Genomic DNA, 23,700 nt, shown 5'->3' on the forward strand with positions numbered 1-23,700 from the left:
TTACTGTCTTCTTGTACAGTTTGTAATAGGGAAGTAAATCTGCAGGAATAAGTTGGGCTGTTCTTCTGCTTCATTAGGACTTGTGAATATCACACTTGATTATGATCTCAGCCCTTGCTCTTGCTGCACCATCATCAGTCACAAACTCAGGCAGACAGGTGATCAAATTCTTTAAAGGCATGGAACTAACATGGAAAATGATCCACTGCACCCAGAGCCAGTATCCTGGGCAGTCAAAAGACTGACACAATATTCACTGGTGGAAAGTTTCTTTCAGTTGTTTTTATGAAGCTCTGAACTTGGTGGTCTTTTGCTTCTCTCTTTCAGTTCTAACCCCAGTGGGCTTTTTTAGTTGCCTCCGCGGCTCAAGTGCCTTTCAGGAAAGCAAAATGGTGGCTTACTACAATGCCTCCAAATAGTAGGTTCAGGACACTAAATTAAAGAAATTGGTTTGGAATAATTTCTTTGCATTCAGATAGTTGCCCATGGAGGTGCAGGCAAATACACTGTCTATGAGTCCTCCATGTGAATGATAATGGCTTAGGATTCCATGTGGATATAAACCAGGTTATAAGTGGACAGCTTACTCACATTCAAGCCCTGCTTGATACATACCAAGAGAAACCTACTTAGATCTTCTTGGAAAGTAGATGTCCCCTTTTGTGGCAGCTGGTAAGATTCTGAAACATTCTTTTATTTCTTGCTGAGAGAAAACCAAGCTTTTTCAAAGATGTTCACCAAACTGAGTTGTGTGAACGTGTCACATTTCATCAAAATTAGAACTGTTTGGGAAGGATTACATGAGTCTGTTCTCATGCACTTTCTCTTCCTCTCTCTTTTACATTTTTCCCTACTCCACCCTCCTCCCTCCTTCCTGTCAAAATAGTGAGTGACCACTTCTGTTTTGCCAAAAGGGCAAAATTCAATAAAGTAAAAAATTTGGCTGTCTCTAAATATGTTCTTTCCTGTACAGCTTAGCATCAGGACAAAAATACCTCCCCTGCTGCCCATGAGCAGCAGTAATAACTAAAGTATTATACAACAAAAAATATTCCTGTTAAAACTACTGTAGTAGTTAAAACTACTATATTTTTGGGGCTATAAAGGCAGGCAGCAGTATCCTTTCCTTGCCCTCTCTCCTACCCCTGTACCACAACAAATCAAAGGCCAGTGTAGCTGGAGCTTGTGAATCCCAGCGCCTCCTTCCTTGGCTGTGTACCCTCCTGATGAGAGATGATCATTTTAGGCAGGAACAATGTAGGGCAATCTGTTTTCAGATTTTCTAAATATTTCCCAACTTCCATTGCATGCTGTTGTCTTCACACTGCAAACTCATGCCAAGAACTCCCCAACAGCATTCTTCTCTGGCTTCCCAAATTACTTGGAGAACAAATAAACCTTTCCCTGGGACACTGATTTCTGCAAGAAAGCATTTATGTTTATTATATATGAAGGAAGAATCACTTGACTGCACATTTTACAGCTTGCTGCTTTCCAGTGAAAGCCAAAAATAAGGAGATCTTTGACAGCACAGAACTGCTTCCTCCTCTGCATATTTCTAGCTGTGAACAATACTTCTTGCTTCCCTGAGCAGCTAGGGTACTGGCTGGAATTGCCTAGCAATTTCTATCCCCGCCAAGCCCGTAGAGCTCTAGGACACGTTGTGGCTTCTGTAACTGGTTTTAGTGCTTGGATGAAAAGCCTTAAATGTAATAAGCACTGTGTATGTGGTCCAATTGCACAGGATGATAGGATCTTCTGTATTTCATTGATCCATTCTGAAATTAGTACTGGAACAATTTAGGAGACTCTAGAATCAAATAGGAGAGGACTTCTTTTGACCATTAAAAAAACACTTAGTAATTAAGTTTGGACCATAGAAATTTTCAGTACTTGTCATCAGAAGTACTTGAGGTGATCACAGTATGTGTTAACATTTGAAATGCTCACAGCATCAGTAAAAGTTTTCCGTGCCCTATCTGTGTGCCTTTGCATCTGGTGTGGCTACATTCTGAGCATGCATAACCCTGATTGCCTCCAATTTTCTCCGCACTGCTCTAGCAGATATGGACATTTGTATTTCTGTGCATTTTTTCCTCTGGGTCAATTCATCACCACTTTATCTGTTGGTAAAGAGCTAGTAGAGCTGGTGTCCCACCATTTGGTGTTTGTGTTACAGCTCTCCCACTCTTCATCAAGCTGTTCCAGAACAGAAAGCACAATTCAGTGATTAAAGCAAAGAAGGGTGGTTAATAGACAGTGATTCTGTTTATCAAAAGGGCATCAGAAGCTGCCACATAGCCATGCTGTAGACCAGTACTCAGCCCTGTGATGTGGCTCAGGATGCAAGTGCTCAACATCAGGAAAAACAGAGTGAATTTCCTTTCCACTCAAAATTTTGTGTGCCTGAAAGGTCATCTGATCTTTTGTCTCCTATATATATTGCCTGATTTAAATCACATGCTGCCTCTCCTAACAGCATTACTTATATTTTTGTGATAGTTTTATAGAGTGTACACAGTAAGATTGGTGTACATTCTGAGGTGTGGAGAGTTCATTTACCTTTAGATTTGAAATCACATTACCACAGCCTAGTGCCCAAAATCTGAACAACTAAACTAATATGCTCTAATACAGGCACCCAGATTCTGATGCTAAAAGGCATGTGATAATTTTCATAGGCTTCTACTGCCTAATGTCAACCAAAATGTCTGCTGTTTTCCTATTGCTTAGTACAAATGGGCTATCACAAATCTTAATTTGCCATCCTTACAAAATGTGTCAGTGTACTTACTGTTACACTGATATGAAACATCATCTCCTTCGTTTTAGAATAGTTGCTTTTTAGAATTATCTTTTCAAGGTGAAATGGCTGTACTTTGCTTCATGTTTGTCTGCTTGATCCAGATAGAAGCTGAAGCATAGTATTTCTGACTGTTCTTTGTGTAGATTGGGTGAGAGGTTAGCAGAGGCTGCATTTTGGTCTGCGTTGTCTGCTGATGCATTATTTTGTGCTCTGGATGATCCTTCACCAGTTGTTCTGCTTTGCTGCAGCAGTGAGTAGCCCAAGTTTAAGTCCAAGGAGCAGAAACTTTATATCTGCATTTGGATCTGCTCCTATCTGCTCTAACCAAGTATGTGATAGCCTTTTAACAGAGTACACTGCAGGTTTCTCCCCTGCGTTAGCTATGGCTGCGGACGCTGTGGGCCATGAAAGCAAATCCTCTTGAGAAATCCTACTGCTAAACTCACTCAGTAACTCTTCAGAGGAGCATGAACATTGTTTTTACAGCTGAATCTCATGCAAGGCTTAAACTATGGGCCATGGGTCTAAGAGATGGCTCCCTACCGTATGTTTTTGTTGCACAGAACAAGGTCAAATCTTTCCGAGATTGGTGTTATGTAACTAAAAGCCTGCACAGTGCTTTAGAAAAACAAAAAAAATCTCCATTATTATAAGCACATGAGCTAAAGTAAATATAGTACAGTTTAACAGTTGATTTGGAAATTTTCACTGTTTCCATAGTTTTAAAGCCCAGGAATTTGAATAATTTTTGAAGAAATTAAGCAACTGTAGCTGCAGTGGGCAACCTCATGCAGTAGAAAACTGACCATTCAGAAGAGCAATTTTTGTGTTGCAAAAGAACTTAATTTTCTGCTTGCTGTCTCCTTTGAGAAACCTGCACACTCAGTACTTGTGCAGTCCTGTCGGGGAGCGATCGATATGCAGCTGCATTCTGTGAACGGTTCTGGAATTTTGTTCTCCCACTCACCCGTTGGCATTTCACAATGAGCTTTCTTGTGCTGAAGCAGGGATGGCCTCCACAGAACATGTGTTTCTTCATCACGTGGAATTATCAGATCCGGTCCTTTTCCTAATCAGCTGAGCTTTTCAGTGTGTACCGGGTGTCAGGCAAACACAGTGGCTCACAAAATCAGCTCAGGTGACTCTTTAAGGAGGCTTCTAGTGTCTGTAATTTGCTGCTTGTGTTTTCCTTTCTTTGAAGCACACCCCAATTCCCCACTTACCAAGCAGCACCATGGCACCAGTTCTGTATAAAAATGAGGTTACGCTCCTTTATCAGCAGTGAGTGCTGTTTCATTTCAACATTCATGCCACAGAAAGCTGTGCAGGGATATATAGGTTGAACACCTGCAAGACAACATGAGGACTTAGGGAGCGGGCAGTGTGGCTCACTTGTTTGATGTGGGAGTTGGGCACATCCAGCCCTGGCAGACAGAGCCTAAGTATATGCAGACTGGTAGAGCTCTGCTAAATTCAGGGGTACTGCATCAATTTCTAAAATATGAGCACAGTGACTAGCAAAATTCCTTTTCTTGAGAGGGCATTTCCTAGCCATTAAATGCCAAATTATCCAGATTAAAAAAATCTTGGTTTGCTTCCTGTGTTGCTGTGGGTAGTTAATGAGCAATGGTATGTGGCTGCACCACCCTCTGGGGTTTAATCTCTATCTCACATTAATAGTTACACCATAGAGATCCACTGGATGGAGAATATGAAGAATAAACTTCTTACACCTCTGTAAACAGGCTGCACCTCTGTAAACAGTTTACTAGAGGAATTGGGTGAGAAAGGAGGCATAACAGAGCAACTGGTTCAGCTCTTTGAAATTTTGGGAGGGCTGTGACACAGTCTGCTTTGCTGAAGAGACAAAGGTACAGGACTTGTGTCCTGCAGGCTGCCAGTAATGTGGCCTCACTGTGGACTGTTTCAGTCTCCCATTAGGGAGTCTTGTGCACAGGGACCGTGCTGCTGCAGGGGCTGACAGCTGGGGCATGGGCCTGGCCAAGCTCTGCTCCCTGTGCTGGTTAAAGCCAGTCTGGAGATGCTCACTGCTGGGCAGTGTTCTGAAGTCTGAATGAGTTAAATATAGGAATAACAGATGGAAGAATAGAGGCAGAAGAGGGAACCCGAGGTGACGAGAAGACAATACTGGTGAGAAGCACTGTTTTTACCAGTTTCAGTCAGTTTTCCCCACTTCTCCACTAAAATTCTGTTTGGAAAACAACCTTTTTTTCTTCTCCTGCTGGGCTTGTGATTACAAATAAAAATGTAAGCATGTATGTGGCCCTCTTGAATCACATTTTCTGCATAGCTTTATTGAATTGGTATCTTCCATACAAGGCAAGGTCTTTTCAGAAATCTCTTTTGTCACTAATGTTTTCCATAAGCCTGCTGCCAGCATTCAAAAAGTCAGTGTTGAAATAATAGAGAAAAATGGCAGTGCCAAGCAGCATGCTGTGTTCCTGGAAACCATGGGTTAAAAAGAGAAGTTTTTTGGCAACTGATTGAAATCTAAGCAGGATTTTTCCGGTGTGCTATTTCCCCCATTTGTTCTCTCTTCACTAATATTTAACAGGCTTTTATTGATTACAGAGGCAGATTTGTACTGTAGGTGGAAATGGAAGGTTACTTTTTTGTCCAGTAATCGGTGGCTATATGTGTATCTGTGTATAACAAATGTTTCACAAATCAGAGCTGGAAGAAATCACATCCTGGCACAGTTAGCTGTAAAGGCAGAATAGCATTAGTCATTCTTAAAAATATACATCTCAAAATCTAGGTAAATTCTCCATGGAGACGTGTAGAAAGTCCCCACTGCTGCTGCCTAACAATTGCATCTGAGCCTAGTTGTAAACTCAGCTTCACAAGTGTTGTCAGCTCCCTCTGGGTCTGCAGTCAGGTCAGCCATCTCTCCCCTGGTAAAGTGAGAGTGCTTCAGATCTTATCTGCAGCAAGTCTCTTTCACGTTCAGCTGACAGCTGCAGATCTGCTTTGGCTTGGGTTATTTGGACTTCCATCCTTCGGGAAGCACTTTAAGTTCCCACATGTCCCCCTGCTTCCCTGTTTAAATCCCTCAGGCACCATTCCCTGTAGAGTTTTGATTGTGTGTGCAATGAAACTCTCATTTCCCAGCTGGGCACAGACCTCTAGGATTTTTTACAGATCTCTAGCTGAGATTTTTAGTGAAATGGAGAAGACTAATGAAGCTGATACAAATTTGTTAATTTATAAAATTTTCACACAGTTCACTTCTTTTTGATTGATCTATTCCTTGAAGTAATTGTTAATTTGCTGTTTCAACTTACTTCACCGTTCACTCCTTTTTTCTTTTTTCATTTTCTTGCCATTGTTACAGTTGCTTCTGCTAAGCTTCTTGTGTCTTCATGAGTTTTTGCAGAAAGCTCCATTTCCATACTCCATGATTCCCTTAATTCTACACCTAAGTGAAAGTGTGTAATTCTCACAACATGAAGGGTGACAGAAGTCTCATCCTCAGTTAGCCCCTGCCTGAATTTGTAACCCAATTCTACAACATGTTTAAAAACACACGAGCTGTTCCCTGCCTGACAGGCCTGCTATTGCCTATGGGCTTGGCTAGCTACTGGCATGTTTTCTTCAGCAAAAGTTGCTATCACTACTTCTCTTGATATTGTCAAAATGCTGTATGCCGATGTTGGTGATGTTATCAAAGAAAAGTGAAATCTCATTGAAATGCAGTACTAGGTTTGTTTGGTAAAACTTATCTTCCTTTTGCATTCTATTTACATTGTTAATGATAAACTTCTGCTCCATTTCTGCCATAACTTTGACTGAAATGTTCCAATTGTTGTTAAGTGTGTTACCTCCTTAATTTGTTTTTTTTACTACTCATACAAAGCTAATGCACTTTCTGAAATTTTGCGAAATTTAATTCACAACTAGCATCTCATTTAGCTCTTCTTGGCCTTTTTTTTTCTTTTTTCTTCTTCTTTTTTTTTTTTTTTTTTTGGTATGAATCACCTTAAACTACTGATGCGAGAATATTTCTCTACTTTCTTGATTTCTGGCTTTCTTGCTTTCCTACTTCTTTGTTATAAATTGATTGGAAAGATTTCATCATTACCAGTCAGCTTGCTCCTGATTTTCTTCAGTGTTGGGAAGTTAGCTCTTTGGACACAAATTAGAAATGCTATTGATTGTCACTTTTTCTGAGTTCCTATGGTTTGTACACAACACCTTTTTATGAAGACATCACAAGTGGTAGGGAGAGGAAATGAACAATTCCCCTATATGCTGTACCTGAGCTTCTCCCTGGACACTGCTTCAGCCTCTCTTACCAACACCTCTCTTTTTTTCACTCCTTCTCCAGTCCCACTAGGATGTCAATGCTGAAAAGTTCAAGGTGCACTGATGGTGTTCACCTCTGCAGACAGCTCCTGCTGCTCAGGTCTGCCACTGGCAAATGTCACACTGTGCTTCCCAGCAGTCCAGGGCCAAAGGTGGACTGCAGTAGGCAACATGAGCATTTAGGACAAGACATCAAATGTTTTCCACGAGTAGGAAATTTAAAACATGTTGGTAATCATTGGTGTTCATAGCTATAACCAATATTGAATTCCTTCAACAACCATCTATGTCCTCTCTTTCATTGTTCTTTATTTCCGTTGCAAATAGCTTGCAACAATAAAAATGAAGAAATGCCAAATTTGTGTGGCTCTTCAAAAAAAATTCTTGCCTTGAAATTAAGTTTAGTTGAAAACTCTGATCATCCTCTCCAGATTTTGTGCAGGCCAGATGGGCTAGTGCTGTCCTTTGCTGTGAAGATGTCCTTACTGTGTGTTGCTTTTCTTTCCTCATGAGAGGAAGAAATAGATCAAAATCTTTATGTCTCCCTCCTGTTTTGCAGAAACTTCCTCCACTGCCTTCTTAGTGTGGAATCCCTCAAGGCCATATGTATAATCATCTATTAACTGATGTTAGCCAATATCTTGGTCTCAAAATTCGTTGCTGTCTTTCCTTACAGTTCTGTCCTCAGGTTCTTCAGGCTTTTCTTCCTTTCTCACTAACAAGTGTTCATTATTTCTCCTTTAAACCCCAGAGCATCCCCTGGTGGATTTTTGTATCTTTTAATTTCCTGGAAGGATATGAAGGGTCTAAAACTAAAAGCTTTGCTTGCTCTTATCCAGGAGATTACAGAAGGGAATTGGATAAAAGCGAAGGTTGAATACTCAGTGCTTTGCCATCATCAGCAGCAGTGTACATTTGGTAGAAAATAGCATTCTCCTTAGGCAGTGGGGTTTCAAAACATTTCCCAGGCATTAGAAATTCAGGAATGAAATTCTTTAGACATTATTCTCTGCGGCCTGAAGTTCCTTTTTATTTTGCTGGAGACAGAAAAGGGAAATAGAGTATTTGGACTCCCCAACTGACATATAGTCATTAAAGAAACAGGGACTGTCCTTATCACATGCCTTTTCCTTCATTGTTGCTCAGGCATTATCTAGACATTGACTATCCTATAGCCCACCAACAGAACTTGCAACCTACTCTTGTCAACCATGTGTAACATTTAAAGGTTTCTGAATACTTTGGTATCTGAACATTTAATATGCCTGAGCTGGTTTTCCTTGCCTGCTGCCATGGGAAAAATCCTGTGTGTTGGAAGAGCAAGACGGAATTACAGGTCAGACTCTTGTTCATCCTGCAGTGAGCTGGTCAGAAGAATAGCAATGGATGGTTTTTGAGAATTAGATACTGGCCAATACCAGAGAATAAATCACAGTTTTTTTCAGGCACACCAGGTGAGACACTGTGAACCTCTTTCAGTCCTCTGGAAGACTGAAGCAAACCTCAGGGGAAGTACCTTAAGCTTTGAGAATTCACTGAGCCCTGCTTGAAAGGAGCTGTAGGAAAATCAGTGCTGGTGGCAGTGTTGTGGGAAGCTACAAGCAGGGAGCTGTATCCTGCCCAGCAATGGGGCTGGTTGTGTATGCTGCTCCTTCAGATGATGGATGGTGGGAAGCTGGGTTTAACACAGACATCTCAGTTACTCTGGCCTTTTGAAAAGTCATCACTGTGAACATTGTTGATACTAATTATTCTGTAGAAATTGCAGTGAGTAACCTCGTAAGACTGTTGGATTGTGTTTACAACTAAGAAGGACCGCCTAAAGGATAAAGATGTATCTTTCTTTTTCCACAACACTGATTGAACTCTGATAAAACATGTTTTCACTTGTTTCTTCGATGTACCCTTACACCATAAGATGAATAAATTACACAGTAGGAAGTAAATGAGAAGATTTTATACTGATAACTGTGTGCATGCTTCAGTTTTCCCTAGTGTTTTGCTTTGCCATAATCCCTGCTTTAAAATAAATGAGCACAGTTGTACATCTCTACTCTCCTACAGTATAAAACAGATCTTTTCCAGAAGAACTTTTCTTTTTCTATTAAGTTTCATCTTCATCCTTCCTTTGGAAATGCCTTTGGAAATACAGAATTATACTAAAATTTCTCATGGTCATAGATAAAATAATGCTAAACATATGTACCTATACTTTTAGCTGTAGGTGGAAAAGTCAGTGCTCAACCACAGAATTTCACTAGCCTTTTGCTTACTTTGCTTTCTCCTATTAAATGTTATTGATTTCAGTTTGCATCTCCTAATGACTATTATGCCAGGGGCAGAACTGGGTGACAGTGAAATCCAGTTCTATGCTCCTGCTGATAATGAAAATGTGCTAGTAGCAGACCAGATTGCTTAAATTACTGCTAGTCTGAGTATAAACTTCATGAGCTGCCTGCCGGGAAGGCAATCAGCACTAATGGACTGACTGAGCCTGTCTTGCTCCTGCTGCCATCATATTGTCATGGTGGAGCTTTGCTGTTTGCTTCCAGCTGGGATAGGAAGGAAAAGCCCTGGCAAGCTCCAATGAAAGGTGAGTATTGTCAGATAAAGAACAATAGGAGAAGAACTCATTTTTTGAGTTTTGAGCTCTGTACCTTACATCAGCTCCTGTCATACCTCTGTGATGGAGAGCTGGGCACAATGTAGGGTCTTCAGCACTGATGACAGACGGAGTATGGCAAAGTTTCAATTACTTGTTTTTGCTAATGGCTTTGTTTCTCAAGGAAAATAATGACAAAAAGCCAATTTCTTCCAGTAGTCTACACACATGTTCACCTTACAGGCCAATTAACAGGCAAATATTTTAGCTTCATTACTTTATGCAGCATGTTAGAGGCTTTAATGCCTTACTGATGTTTTAATCATAGTTTCCTCTGTACAACCTTCGACTTCTGAGCACAGTTAACTACATAAAAATTTTAAATTCGCAAAATCAGGCTTGGGGATTAAAAGGCAGGACTGTCAGCCATGTCCCTGAGGATTGTCTTATTTTTGTAAATCTGCCTGGAGGGGTTTAAAAAATGCTTCTTTTCTTTCTTATCTTCACTTGCAAACCTAGTGATCGTTTTGATTTTTTTTATGCTTGAGTTTATAAACTCCCAGACTTCCAGAAAAGAAAGTTTCTTTAAAACCACGTGTCCTCAGTAATAATAATTTATAGGAGGAAAATGTAGAAAGCCTGTGATCCAGAAGCAGAATTGGTTTTCTTTTCAGCGCTCTCTCACTGTCAAACCTTACACATAAAAAATTAATCCCTATAATTTCAGTTGTTCCTATGGAACTAGAATTTTAACTAGCGACCAAGTATTTCCACAATGCCTACTCATAACGCAGTTCAGTGACCTGCTTATGATCAGGTTAACTATCCTTATGCTTCCTAATTGCATTCAAGGACAATCTGTGGTGAAAGTCAGCCCTTCACAAAAAGCTGGCAGCTTCATCTCTTCTGGGAGAAGGAGCCAGGCTCTGGTGGTCACTTCCTGTCAGCCATCTGCTAGCGGCACAACATGCCATATAGCTTCGCCTATGGAAATGTATATGCATGTGTGCAAGCACATGACATGCACAAACAAATAGATCTGCACATAAACTGGATAGAATTCTCCTTGTAAGGTTTATTCTCTGAGGCTATTGCCTCGGAACAACTTTATGTTTGACCACAGGCATTTGAACTGTCTGAGCAAAGCAGAGCGATGCTGGGTGGCACCACTTTGTGCACATTGCCCTACCTGCTTTCCCTGCATGCCCCTCCAGCGTGCCTCCCATAGAGAAGGAGGTGGAAGGCTTGCCTGGTTGCCAAGGGCACAGTGCTCCAGAAGAGCTAGTCAAGGGTAAGTCTGGCTTGGTTGGAGATTTCTTTTTCACCACTTTCTGATGTTTGATGAATGAAACAGTGTGTGAATGTGAAAAAGTTTACCTTTTTTTTTTTAAAGAGAGATCATCCTTGTTGCTATACTAAAACATACTTTTATTCTTGAAAGTGACAAGAAGTTTTATTTATTTTCTCATTACAAGATAAATTTATTTCAAATAATCTTCTTTTTACTGACCCAATATGAAAAGACAGATGTGCACAAAGTAGTGGATATTGAATATCATTGACTGATAGCAGTTTCCCGGTGTAAATGTGCAGTAGCTTTGAAAAAGCATCTACTGTGAGATTAAATGTGGTCAGAATCAAACAGCTTTATCTGTGTCTATTAAAAAAGATGGACAGTGCCTCCCTCTCTATGAATCAAACACAGAGGAGCTGAATGACATAAATCTCAGCCACCATGAAGAGCCAGGGAGGGGAGGAAACGTTTCTTTCACCCTACGGTTCAGTTTTGCTAATTTTGTTTAAAACCTTGGTCATAAAATAACAATAAAGAAAAAATACGCTGTAGTGTGTTTAGGGAAATTAATTCTGCCAGGAACCAACATTAGAATTTCAGCTGTAATTTGAGGAGCTACTTCAGACCTTTTCAAAAGGATTAGCAGTTGTAGCATTCAGAAAGTGAGATGACTTCAGAATTCAATACTGACTGACATCCAGCCAATGACAAACCAGAAGCCATTTTCAGCAGAGTGTTTGTGCAGGCTTACAGCAGTCCTTTGCCTCCTCCACTGAGAAAACTGCTGGGCTCCCAGCAGCTATGTCAGTAAAACCAAATTAAATGTACCTGTGACCACTTTCTGGCATCAAGATCAGTTTGACATTGCTTGTGTCTAAATTATACCCTCTTGTACCTCCAAGGTAGAGTGGCTGCAAAACTTCCTGGTAGTGGCCCCTGGCCTGTAGCAATTCTTAGACCATGCCTATGACTTGCTCCCAGGGAGTGCAACTGTGGAGAGTGGTTGTTATCCCAAATCAAGCTGTGGATGGCATTAATAATTACACTGACGCAGTCCAGTTCCAGTGGCTGAGAATTCCTCTGATTAATTTGATAGCATAGGCTTAAAAATATATTTTAAAAAATTCGATCACACTGGGATGTGCTGGACCACAGCCCAGTCCTGTGGTAATAGTTCATCCAGCAGAGATACCTGTAAAATGCCAGAGCTTTAAGGGCAGTGTTGTAGTTACACTAAACATATGGTACTACATTTGTACTGGTATAACTGGGAGAAGAGGAGGGACTGGCCGGTGAGTCTCACCTCCGTGCCTGGGAAAATCATGGAACAGATCCTCCTGGACAACATGCTCGATCACATAAAGAATGAGCATGTGATCCGAGACAGCCAGCACGGCTTCACCAAAGGAAGGTCATGCCTAACTAATCTTGTGGCCTTCTATGATGGAGTGACGGCATTGGTGGACGAAGGGAAGGCGACCGATGTCATTTTCCTGGACCTGAGCAAGGCCTTTGACATGGTCCCCCACCACATCCTCATCTCCAAATTGGAGGGAAGTGGATTTGATGGGTGGACGACCCGATGGATAAGCAATTGGTTGAAAGGCCGCAGACAGAGGGTGATGGTCAATGGCTCTATGTCCAGGTGCAGGCTGGTAACAAGTGGTGTCCCCCAAGGGTCTGTCTTGGGACCGGTGCTCTTTAACATCTTTATCAATGACATCGATGAGGGAATTGAGTGCACCCTCAGCAAGTTTGCTGACGACACCAAGCTGAGTGGTGCGGTTGATACGGTGGAAGGAAGGGATGCCATTCAGAGGGACCTCGACAGGCTGGAAAGCTGGGCTCGGGTGAACCTAATGAGGTTCAACACGGCAAAGTGCAAGGTTTTGCATTTGGGCCGGAAGAACCCCAGGCACCCGTACAAGCTGGGAGGAGTGGTCCTTGAGAGCAGCTCGGCAGAGAAGGACCTGGGGGTCCTGATGGACGAGAGACTCAACATGAGCCAGCAGTGCGCTCTGGCAGCTCGAAAGGCAAATGGGATCCTGGGCTCCATCAGGAGAGGGGTGGTCAGCAGGGACAGGGAAGTGATTGTCCCTCTCTACTCGGCTCTTGTGAGGCCCCATCTGGAGTACTGTGTCCAGGTGTGGAGCCCTCAGTACAAGAAAGACATGGAGATTTTGGAAAGGGTCCAGAGGAGGGCGACTAAGATGATCAGGGGGCTAGAGCACCTCCCCTATGAGGACAGGCTGAGGGAGTTGGGCTTGTTCAGCCTGGAGAAGAGAAGGCTGCGGGGCGACCTCATTGCAGCCTATCAATACCTGAAGGGAACCTACACCCAGGAGGGGAGTAAACTCTTCATAAGGGCTGACAATAGCAGGACTAGGGGAAATGGATCCAAGTTGAAGGAGGGAAGATTTAGGTTGGATGTTAGGGGGAAGTTCTTTACGAGGAGAGTGGTTAGGCCCTGGAACGGGCTGCCCAGGGAGGTTGTGGATGCCCCGTCCTTGGACGTGTTCAAGGCCAGGTTGGACGGGGTCCTGGGCAACCTGATCTAAATGTGTATGTTTGGTGGCCCTGCTAGGCAGGGGGGTTGGAACTACATGATCCTTGAGGTCCCTTCCAACCCGGGTGATTCTGTGATTCTGTGATTCTGTGACTGAGGAAATGTGGGATCTTTGAATCTCGTTTGAGATGTTTCCTATTTTTTCTCATGAATTTGAACAGTACCATTAGTATAAAATGCTTAATGTTAAAACAAAATGTTTAACAGCAATAGCTTAATGAATATTCTATATACAGAAGTTTTGTGAGTTGTATCTTGCAAGAGAGGATAGTGCATAAAAGAATCTCATTTCTGCATCTTCAGTTTTGTATTGAGACTTCAACACTGAAGTCTTTATAGATTTTTGTACTCTCTGAATGGTCATCTTGACTTAAAGTTCAGTTTGCCTCCTTTTTTAATGGCAGAATGATGGGAAGTAGTTGAAGAGGAGCAACGTAAAGAATTAAAAGCCTTTCTCCTCTTTGAGGCTGAATCATGGGGATTTTTTTCTTCTTTTAAATAAGGAGAAGACCAGGGTCATTTAGCACTTGGATACAAAAACAACAGCTCCCAATATTTCCAAATAATTACTAGTCAGCCTTCCTACAGAGAAACAACAATATCTCTGTTATCTCATTTCTGAGGATTGCACTTGGAATAATAACCTCAAAATGAGAACCAGAAGCAGCCCAGAATGTGTATTTTTCCTCACAGATTGTGCTCAGGAACTGACTCTTTAATGCATGAATAGAGAAAGGCAACAGCATTCTACTTTACTGCATACCTTTGTTTTACAAGGACACCAAAAGAGCATAATATGACACAACAGTAAAGTCTTTCTGTGATCTTCATTATCATAAAGTTGCTGCTTACATCAATATTATGGTATAAAAAAAAAGGAAAATACACGAGCCACATACCCATATGGAGATTTGACAGCTTGGTAGGAACTGATTCTAGCAGGCATAATGCCCATCCTTAGAGCTGATGGCAGAAATACTGGGGAGTATCATGTATCAACCCTTCTTCATCAAATAACCAGAGATCTGACCATCAGAAAACTACTGTGTCATCATCCTATGCTCAGACGATCATATTCTTTCTCTTGCCTGATTGTGAAAAAAAAAGAAGAAAAAAAAGAAAAAAAGAAGAAAAACCTGATATTTGTCATAGCTGATATTTTCCATGAAAAGTTGTAGTATATTCAGAAGAAAATCAGCATGTATATTCAAATCTCTACTCTTCTGATAAGACATGAGCTTGTGTTTGAAGGTACTCTACTACAGTACTGACAGGTAGTACCTTCCCCAGAGATTGTAGATCCACCATTCCTAATGCAGAGCTTGAACTTCGAGTGATGCAGAGTTGTTCTGACTGTGGATGACTTCAGAAGAATTTGAGAAGTGTGGCATCTTCTAGGAAAAGATTCAGACATTTTATCTGCAATACCAGCTCACTTTGCCTACTGAAGAAGCTTGCTGGAGTCTGTGCTGGCTCCCTCCTGCTCAGCGGAGGGACTCTTAGATGTGAAGGAGAGGGGTTGCAAACGTGTCTCGTTTGGTGCAGATATTGGAGGTAGCTGGGAAAGTTTTTTACTGAAGTTCTGACCCTGAAGACTGGAGAGCTCTTGAGGTACTCAGCATCAGATCCATACTTTGATAAAGTAGCTATTTCTGGATCCATTCTCCTCACTTGAAAATACGTGAACCAAGCTCTTTTCTCTCATTACTGGGAGAACTCTCTCCTTACTCCAACAGCTATTTCATGACTTTCTGCTGGCTCTGGGGTCTGATGGTGTGGTGGGAAAGGTGATTGTCAATGTGGTTATGCTGTTGGCAGAATATGCCCTCCCTAGCATGGAGTGCTGCATGGGTGGTAAGACACTTTCTTCTCTTCCAATCAAGGGGTCTGTGTGACTTGCATGAGCAGATAAGGAAGATCCTTGGTGGACAGATGCTGTAGAAAGTACTCACGTGAGAAAACTGGGCTTTGAATCCTGCCTAATATTGCCCTATGCCTAACAGATTGTCTAAGTACATAAATGGCTTTTTGTCCATGCAATAATCATAGCCATTAGCAAGGGATGGGCAATTACGGTAAGTAACATAATTATCTCAAATTCAGAGGTGAATGCATGTGACAGTAGAGAAGCAGTAGGATATTTAGTATTTGTCTAGAAGAAAACAGACAACTGAGAAATAAATTAGCAGTGAAATGCAAAGAGAAACTTTAATGCAAAAAAAACTGTAATGTTTCACAAAAGCCCGGTGGCTCTCCAACCCATGTTTATCATGGGTATAATGGTTTCATACATAACTAAGGCTGGCTGCACACAGTGGAATTGATTTTACCTTGTATGTATCTGCTCACTTTCCTTCAGTAAAAAACTCTCCCTTTTGAACAGAAGTGAAAAGGGAGAGCATGAGTTGCTGCAGTTTTTCCTCACAATTTGCACTCTCTTATGAAATCTGCATTATAGCAGCCCAGATAGCAAGCAAGAAATGGGTGCTTATACCAGTGTACTGTTCCTTGTTAAAAAGACAGACTCTCTAGGAGGGTTGTAATACAGGAAGTTCAGAGCAAAGAATAGTAAATAAAATGTTTCCTGATTGGATGTCTTTGGTTGCTATAACTTGTTACTGGTTTGTTTTTTTCTCAAAGGTAGAAATTCACTTCCACAGTTTTTGCAAAGATATTTGGCCAATCTTTCTCCTTGCATAAGGAGTTTTTTCTATGCATCTCTCTTCTTTATGATGGGATGACATCTGCTCCATACTCATCCAAACCCACTAAGTCCCCTCTGTACTGGTATCAGGGAATGACATTACTGGCAGTGGATGCTGAGCATTAGGGTAGGAAATGAAGCTGGCTCAGGATGAAGAAGTTGTGATATATGAATGGATGTTACAGGACTCAAGTGAGGCAACATCTGGACCTGGATTAAAAGAGCAGTTTAATTACTCAGCACAATTCAAATGAACCATTAAAAGACAGACAGTACTGAAATAAAAGGAAAAATCGCTGTGCAGAAAAATTAAGCTTTTATACCACTAGTCTGTTTTGCCATCGACAGTGCTGCTTCATTCATCAGAGGATTTTGTCAGCCAGTGCCATACGACTTGTCATCACTTATCAGCCTTCTTAGGCTGAGGTATGGGCAGACATGGCAGCATGGAGCTCTCTAATTGGCTTGTGAGAAGCTTAGTTAATGGCTGCAGTGTAGGCATACCTTCATTTTGATTCCCAGAGGCATGTTAAATGCTCTGCAAAACATGCAATTGACTTTTGCATAGAAAATGATTTCCTTTCTTGATACACTTCAATGAAAACCTTGTTTCAGTTTAGGCTTTCCCACAACAAACTGCAAGCTAACTATACAACTTGTGGGCCAGAATGGATATTTTCAACCTACAATAATTCAGCAGACAAATTTTAAGGCCCATAAATGTTTTGTTAGCTGAAGTCATGTTGCTTTTTTTAGAGAACTTCAACTTAACTGGATGAATGATAGAATGAGTCTCTTGACTTGTGAACAATCAGTAAGATTCCATAATCTTTATGTGCTTCTGGGAGCTGAATGAAAGCACCAGGTGTACAACATCGGTGAGTCAGTACTAGTAGAAAGTAATTAATAATGGTAAGTGAACAATTTAAAACCTACTGTTAAGAGATGCTCAAAAGACAATAGTACAGTTCTTCACTATAGAGGCTCAAAGAACTGCAGTTGCTACTGACAGATGAGCTTTGCTCCAGGATCCTCTTGAACATCCGTGTAAAAAATAGTGGACCCAGTTGCAATGTTTTCAGGAATTAAAAGACTGAATTAGACAGATACCATTGTCCAATGGTATCAGAAGTACAGAAGCATTGCATAAATAGCCAGGGGTCAGCTTCATTCCTTCTTTTTATTTGAATTGCATAGCTCAGGAAACTCAGCAATGTGGAATTCATCCCTTCTATTGATAGACTTGACTGAATAAAACTTATGGTATGTATGAACTTGCTGCTTCTTACATGTGACAAAACACAGGTTAGAAATCAATTAATACTGCGATGTGTTTACACATTACATTTGCCCTTCAGCTGTTTCCCTAAAATATAATGTGTACATCAACTTTGTACTGTCAGAAGAGAATTACTGGGCTATAGATTCAGACTTGAAGAAAGCAAATATCCTGGAAATGTTGTGTTTGTAGAGGAGCGCCCCACCATTCTCCCTGAATAGGATCAACAGCAGGAAAAGATGGGGTCCAGCTTGAGATGTCTATAAGCCCCTGTGTCTGCTGAGAGCTGAGTCTTCAAAGTCATCAGCATTGATCAACAAGGCTAGAGGATACACATATTTGGAGCTGAGGCAGGTAATGCTGTTAACTTCAAGATGCTGGTAAAACTTATGTTAGAAACCTTCCCATTACAACACCTGAATTCAGATTCTACTGAAGTGTAGGGAAGTTCAAATTTCTGGTAGCTTCTCAACTTTTCATCTTTAGAAAATAGATAAGCCAACACCAATATCCAGAATCAGTTATTTTAAAGGACTGTCGATTGAATGAAATCTTTATGGACTAGGCTAGTCTTTATACCCAGGAGCAAAGCTGTATCATTAGGTTATCATGAACAGGACTGAGCCTGAGCACAGATAAAGGACTGACGTAAACCCTCAGATGAATGAAAGCATGTAGAGCTTTCTGAATTAAAAACAGAAATAAAAATGGGTCAGTGAAAATGGTTATCCAAGCTAGAAGAAGGGCTAAACACAGGGGATTAAGCAGGCTGGAGAGGCTACGGATGTGTGACCCAGTCAAGTGTGACAGACCCTGCAGCTGCTATTACTGGAAATGAGCTACAGCTGTGCCAAACTCCATGGGCAAAGCAAGGAAGGGAGGTTCCTGAAAAAGTTACTCAGTGCAAACTCACACAGCTTTTTTGCTGTCCATGTTTTCTGGTTTGCCTGTTTGCTGTTTTTCGATTCACCTCTCCCTTGCATATAAGAGTTCAGCAATTGTCTGAAGACTGAAGCCATGGTACCTGTAGCCTGTCATCATGCAGTTAAGTAGGTGTTGAGAGATGGTGGCATGTGAAGTATGCAACACAGAGGTGAACAGAGATAAAACCTCGGTAAATTGCCATAAGATGCATTGACATGAAGAACCGTGAAGAGCAGCATAGGGTTAAGAGTATACAGATTCCTCTGATATCCTCACAGTATCATTTGACTTTGCTTCTGTGCTGCCTATCTATTAGGTGTTCTCTTCCTTGAAGCATAGTTTTGTGATTATTCAGTGCTATTAAACACATTTAACTGGTGGTCTTAGGGCCTGTACTTGCCCCTGACAGAAAGAAAAAGTATCCAGTGATTGCACAGATTCCTAATGGTAGTTTAAGGTAAAAAAAAAAAAAAAAAAAAAAAAAAAGTTTTCTGATTTTTCCATTTTTTAATCTACTAAATGTTTAATGTGAAATATATAGTCATTTCTGTAATCAGATTCCATATGGTTTCTTCCCCGTCGACTTCGGCTGGCCTTCTTACCTGCTCATCTTTTTGTTCCTGGCTGCAGAGTGGCTCAGACTGTAGGCCATGTGAAATTAATTCTATTTTAATTCGCATTGCTTGCAGCACAAGTTGTGAATTGGAGTCTCCTGGGTGCCTGTGAACAAAGCAGCAGGCATGGGGATGCCTTACTTGGGAAAGGAAGTCCCAGGTGGGAGTGAGAGCTAGCCCTGTGCAAGCAGGGTTGGTGGTCCTGCTGGTTTGCTCAAGGCCAGAATGAGGACCACATGTGCTGAGTTATTCTGCAAAAGTTAGTGTGCCATGCTTAACACCCTCCTCTCTTTGTGGACTCATTTTTAAGTTTAGTATATGGGGGTCTTAGACCATTGGATTTTCCTTGCTTTGAGTGTAAGTCATGACAAAAATGAAGTGAGTGCAGAATGCATGGCTTCTCATGTCAGAGAGGGATATTTGCTCTTCTATAGACTGCTGTCTATTGAATGAAAGGTTGAAATGGAGGGCAGGTTTGCTCAATGCAACTTTTCAGCTAACTTCTGATTAATTCCCACCTTGAGTGCCTTAGGCCACAGTCCATATTACTGGGTGTTTATTCGTGGCTTATGTGTACAGCTTAAGTGACGAAGTTTGATTCATCTGTCTCGTTGGCAGAAAATATCTTGCAAATATAAGGTTGAAGTACAGGCATTCCTTTGTACTCTGCCCAGAAGTGGTTAATTTCCACAGTTCTTTTCAGAGATGCTACATTATGCCTGTTCAGTGGAACAGGTGTAATCAGGAAGACATTTTAATATGCAATAACTGCTGCTGAGGAAAGTAATATTTGCTCTTATATTAAACCAGGTAAGTATGTTCTGAGCCATAGCAACAAGCCCTTTTAAGCATGTCTAATGACTGTCAGTGGCATGATGTCCAGGAAATGATAATGTTTGCTCAAAGGCAGTCACATTTCTTCATCTCTCTGATTTTGCCATAGTTCTTCTAATGCACACATAATTACACTGCACTTACTGATAAAAACTATTTGCAGACAGAACAACCTGTAATCATAGCAATTGCTGGTCATTGTGACTTAAAACTTCTACAAACTTTGAGGCAGTACAGTAGAGAGGAACAACTTGAATAAATTGAGTACAGGCTAAATTTGATTTTGTATTGGCCATGGAGAAAGAAAGAAACTGTGTGAATATTTCACAGCAAATATCTCAGGCTGCTGCAGCTTGCTGACAGGCACTTCCCTTCCACCACCTGCACTTTTCCATTCCAATTTCAGAGCTTGAGCTGTGCTTTTGCCTCTGTGCTGGTCTCATAGAGGGCATATTGGCAGGTGCCAGGACTTTAGATAGCTTGGTAGCCCTCTGCAAGGATTATGAAAAAGTGAACATTTTAATACATGTACCCAAAGATACCAGTTTCCTTAAAGGCTTTCCCGACCAGCTCATGTCAGCCCTGATTTGTGCTAAGAACTTCTTTATTTTACGTATGAAGGTACATGTCTCCTTTTAGATCGTGCACGTTTTTAGTGAGAAGGAAAGGTGTGAAGGGCTGTCCTTGTGTTCAGTGGGGCTCTCCCGTCACCGTTGATGCACTGGAAACAGTCCTTGGCAAGACAAATTTTTACCCATAGGTAATAAAAAGTCACACTGAGAGCACTGTCACAGCTTTTAGTTAGTACAATTCCTGATACAGCCAAAACCTTTCTCTGGAGCAGATCCTCTGGTCCCTCCTCATGATGAGGGTGTAGCCTTATGCAGGATTGCATCCAAATTCAGTGGGAGATTTTCCATTGCCTGCAGCGGCCTCTGAAAGGGGCCCAAGGGTGAAATCAATGATGTTTCTTGCTCCACAGTCCCAAGAGCACAAACAAATTCTACTGAAGTGTGTATGAGACATCTGCATCCTGTGGGAGCGCACTCGATGTTGCACTGACAAAAGAGCTCAGCTAATAAAGTGGCAGGCTCCTTGCTGTATGAGTGATAATAGCAAAAACATTCCTGAAGCAGATCTTACCCTTCTTCAAATGAAATTTTTGTGTACTGAATATCCGGAGGTACGAATTAAATGCTAACAGATTATTAATTTATGAAGCAGCCTTGGAGGATTTACGCTGCAAGGCTCTCTGGGTTCTAAACTGGTTACTCTTGGCACCCTGGCTTGTCTGAGCCATTTCTGTCAAAGAATGCCTTCATATGGCTGCTGAGATTGCTTTAGAATTGATTATGTAGTTCAATATAGCCAAAATAAATAAAATATTTTAAAATTTCGATAACAGTAGGATTGACATTTGCAAGAGCAATGAAAAGCCAAGGGAAAATCTGATATTGGGCAAGACAGCTCTCATGTCCAATCTGGGAGCTCTCCCCAGGCTGCAGCTAAGTGCTGGTGCCTCACGTGTTCACGCTGCAGAAGCAGGCAGCTTCAATGTGACTAAGAGGAACAGCAAGCACAGCTTTCTGCCTTGCTGTGTGCCTGCAAAGAAAATTTCTACAGCAGTTATGTAGTTGAGTAAATTTATTTTATGAAATACTTATGAGATGTGATTTAACAGCACTGACATTGAAAATAACTCCCGTTCTTTCCCTTGTTTTGTGTAAGAGGGAGTTTTGAGGCAGATATATTTTTGCATGGTGCAGCTTTTTTTTTTCTTAATGGTCATTTCCTAATCAGGACTCATGTGCCCCTATCTCTTAAGAGTTCCAGAGTCTTGGAAAGTCCACAGTACTTCAAAAGCTTGATTTTTCCTTAGTGACACCAAGGGAATGTAGGAAAAATCTAAAATCCCCCAGATTAGAAAGTATCCTAGGAATACAAATTTTTCTGACTGGTCCTTGTCATCAGATGTCTTTATCTTCAGCTGCAGTTCTCTGAGAGATACTGGGGTTTGCAGGTTGCAGAGAAATGTCTTAGTTCAATTGCACAGTCTTGACAGTTAGGGATTTGGAATTTGCTTCAAGTCTTCACGAAAAATCTTTCTAGCAATTTAACCTTTATTTAAAAACATTTCCTCTGAAGGAATTACAAAGGGATTTAGGACTGAATTCATAAATAAATTAGCAGTCGTGATCAGAAGTCTCCTTCACAGTTGCTCATAGACATGGGATTTAATTTTACATTTTGTACCAAAAAGCTGTCTAAGCTGACTAAGAAAGGTGCTTCCCAGCTGCTGGGAGGACTTGGTCTTGCTTGTGTGGTGTGACTGATTCACAGCTCAGGGTGAGAGACTTCTGCACTTAACTGTGGCAGGACAAGTCGGAGCTCCTGCAGCCATCTCAAAGCTTCTCCAAATGGAGGCAAATCTCTTTGTTTCCCCAAAGATGGATGTATGGGGCTGAGCTGAAGGTACAAGACAAGGGATTTTAGAAGAAAGATGTGGGAACATCTCTGAAAAATCGATCTTAGCATGAATTCTTTTTAGGCAGTGGGATGGGAGTGAGCTTAGATCACTATTCTGTTACATGGCTTAGTAGATGTGTTTTGGTATCTCATCTTGACAGTTGGACTTGACAACCTAGGAGGTCTTTTCCAGCTAAAATAATTCTGTGATTCTATAATTTCCAGGGCAATAATAGAAAAACCCGTTTTTTCTGGGCCCTGGAAAAAGTGAACTAGAATACAGCCAGTTACTTATCCTGTCATTATGGTTACTGGTACAACCACCTGGACCTATGAATAGTCCTAGAGCTCACCTGTGCTACTCTGCTAGCATCTTGCAGTCACAATTAGCAAATGCCACACTTCTGCTTGACAGGCTAGTTTCTTTCTCAAGTCCTTTTCATTCTTCTTGGTTTGGACACCCTCAGTACAACAAATAAACAAAATACCTAATCACAATGGTGTTGGTATGTTCTGTATTGTGCCTGCTGACAGCTGGAAATGGAACTGAAACCACTCTCCCATTCTGCGCAGTGGATTAAAACAGCAGGCAATAAAATTAGTCATGCTCATCACGAGGCTGGTGTTTAATTAATGACCTAGCAGCAAAAGGCTCCCAGCTGATCATTACAACAGCTTCTAGAGATTCCTTCAGCACAGTTTGCTGTGTAAGACTATTGACATGCAGACAGTGTGCAAACTGACTGGGAAAAATGAAGTGGCGTCAAGAATGTTTTGTCTGTATTAACTCTGAATATGTCCTTGCTGCCCTGGGATTTTGGTCTAAAACACAATATTGTTTGAAGGTAGTCTGTAGCTTTCAATAACAAATTCCAATAAAAGGAAAGGAATAGAATACTAGCAGCCAATAGTTGTAATTTGAAAGAAGACTGCAAAAAATATATTTTGCTTGCTTATTTTAAAGGTAGAATTTAAGGAATTTAAATTTTGTTCTTAAATCCTAAAGATAATCAGAAAAAGCCATGTATATCCACTGGCTGATTTATTAGAAAATTAGATCAGCATGCTGCCGAATATTCAGATTTTGGACATGTTTTCATATTGATTCTTGTGATGAAGATCACAGATGTATCAAGGGCACATCCCACAGTATTTATCTGCACCTGATATGTAATGAGTTCCTTACCTCTGCATCTTAAAGGAATGCTATTTTTCTCTGGTAAAAATTAAAAATCTCCTTCCCATTACAGAGTTACAGAGGTAGAGGATTTGGCAAACTAAACTT

The sequence above is a fragment of the Tetrao urogallus genome (assembly GCF_951394365.1).
Source record: "Tetrao urogallus genome assembly, chromosome: 2".
NCBI lineage: Eukaryota > Metazoa > Chordata > Aves > Galliformes > Phasianidae > Tetrao > Tetrao urogallus.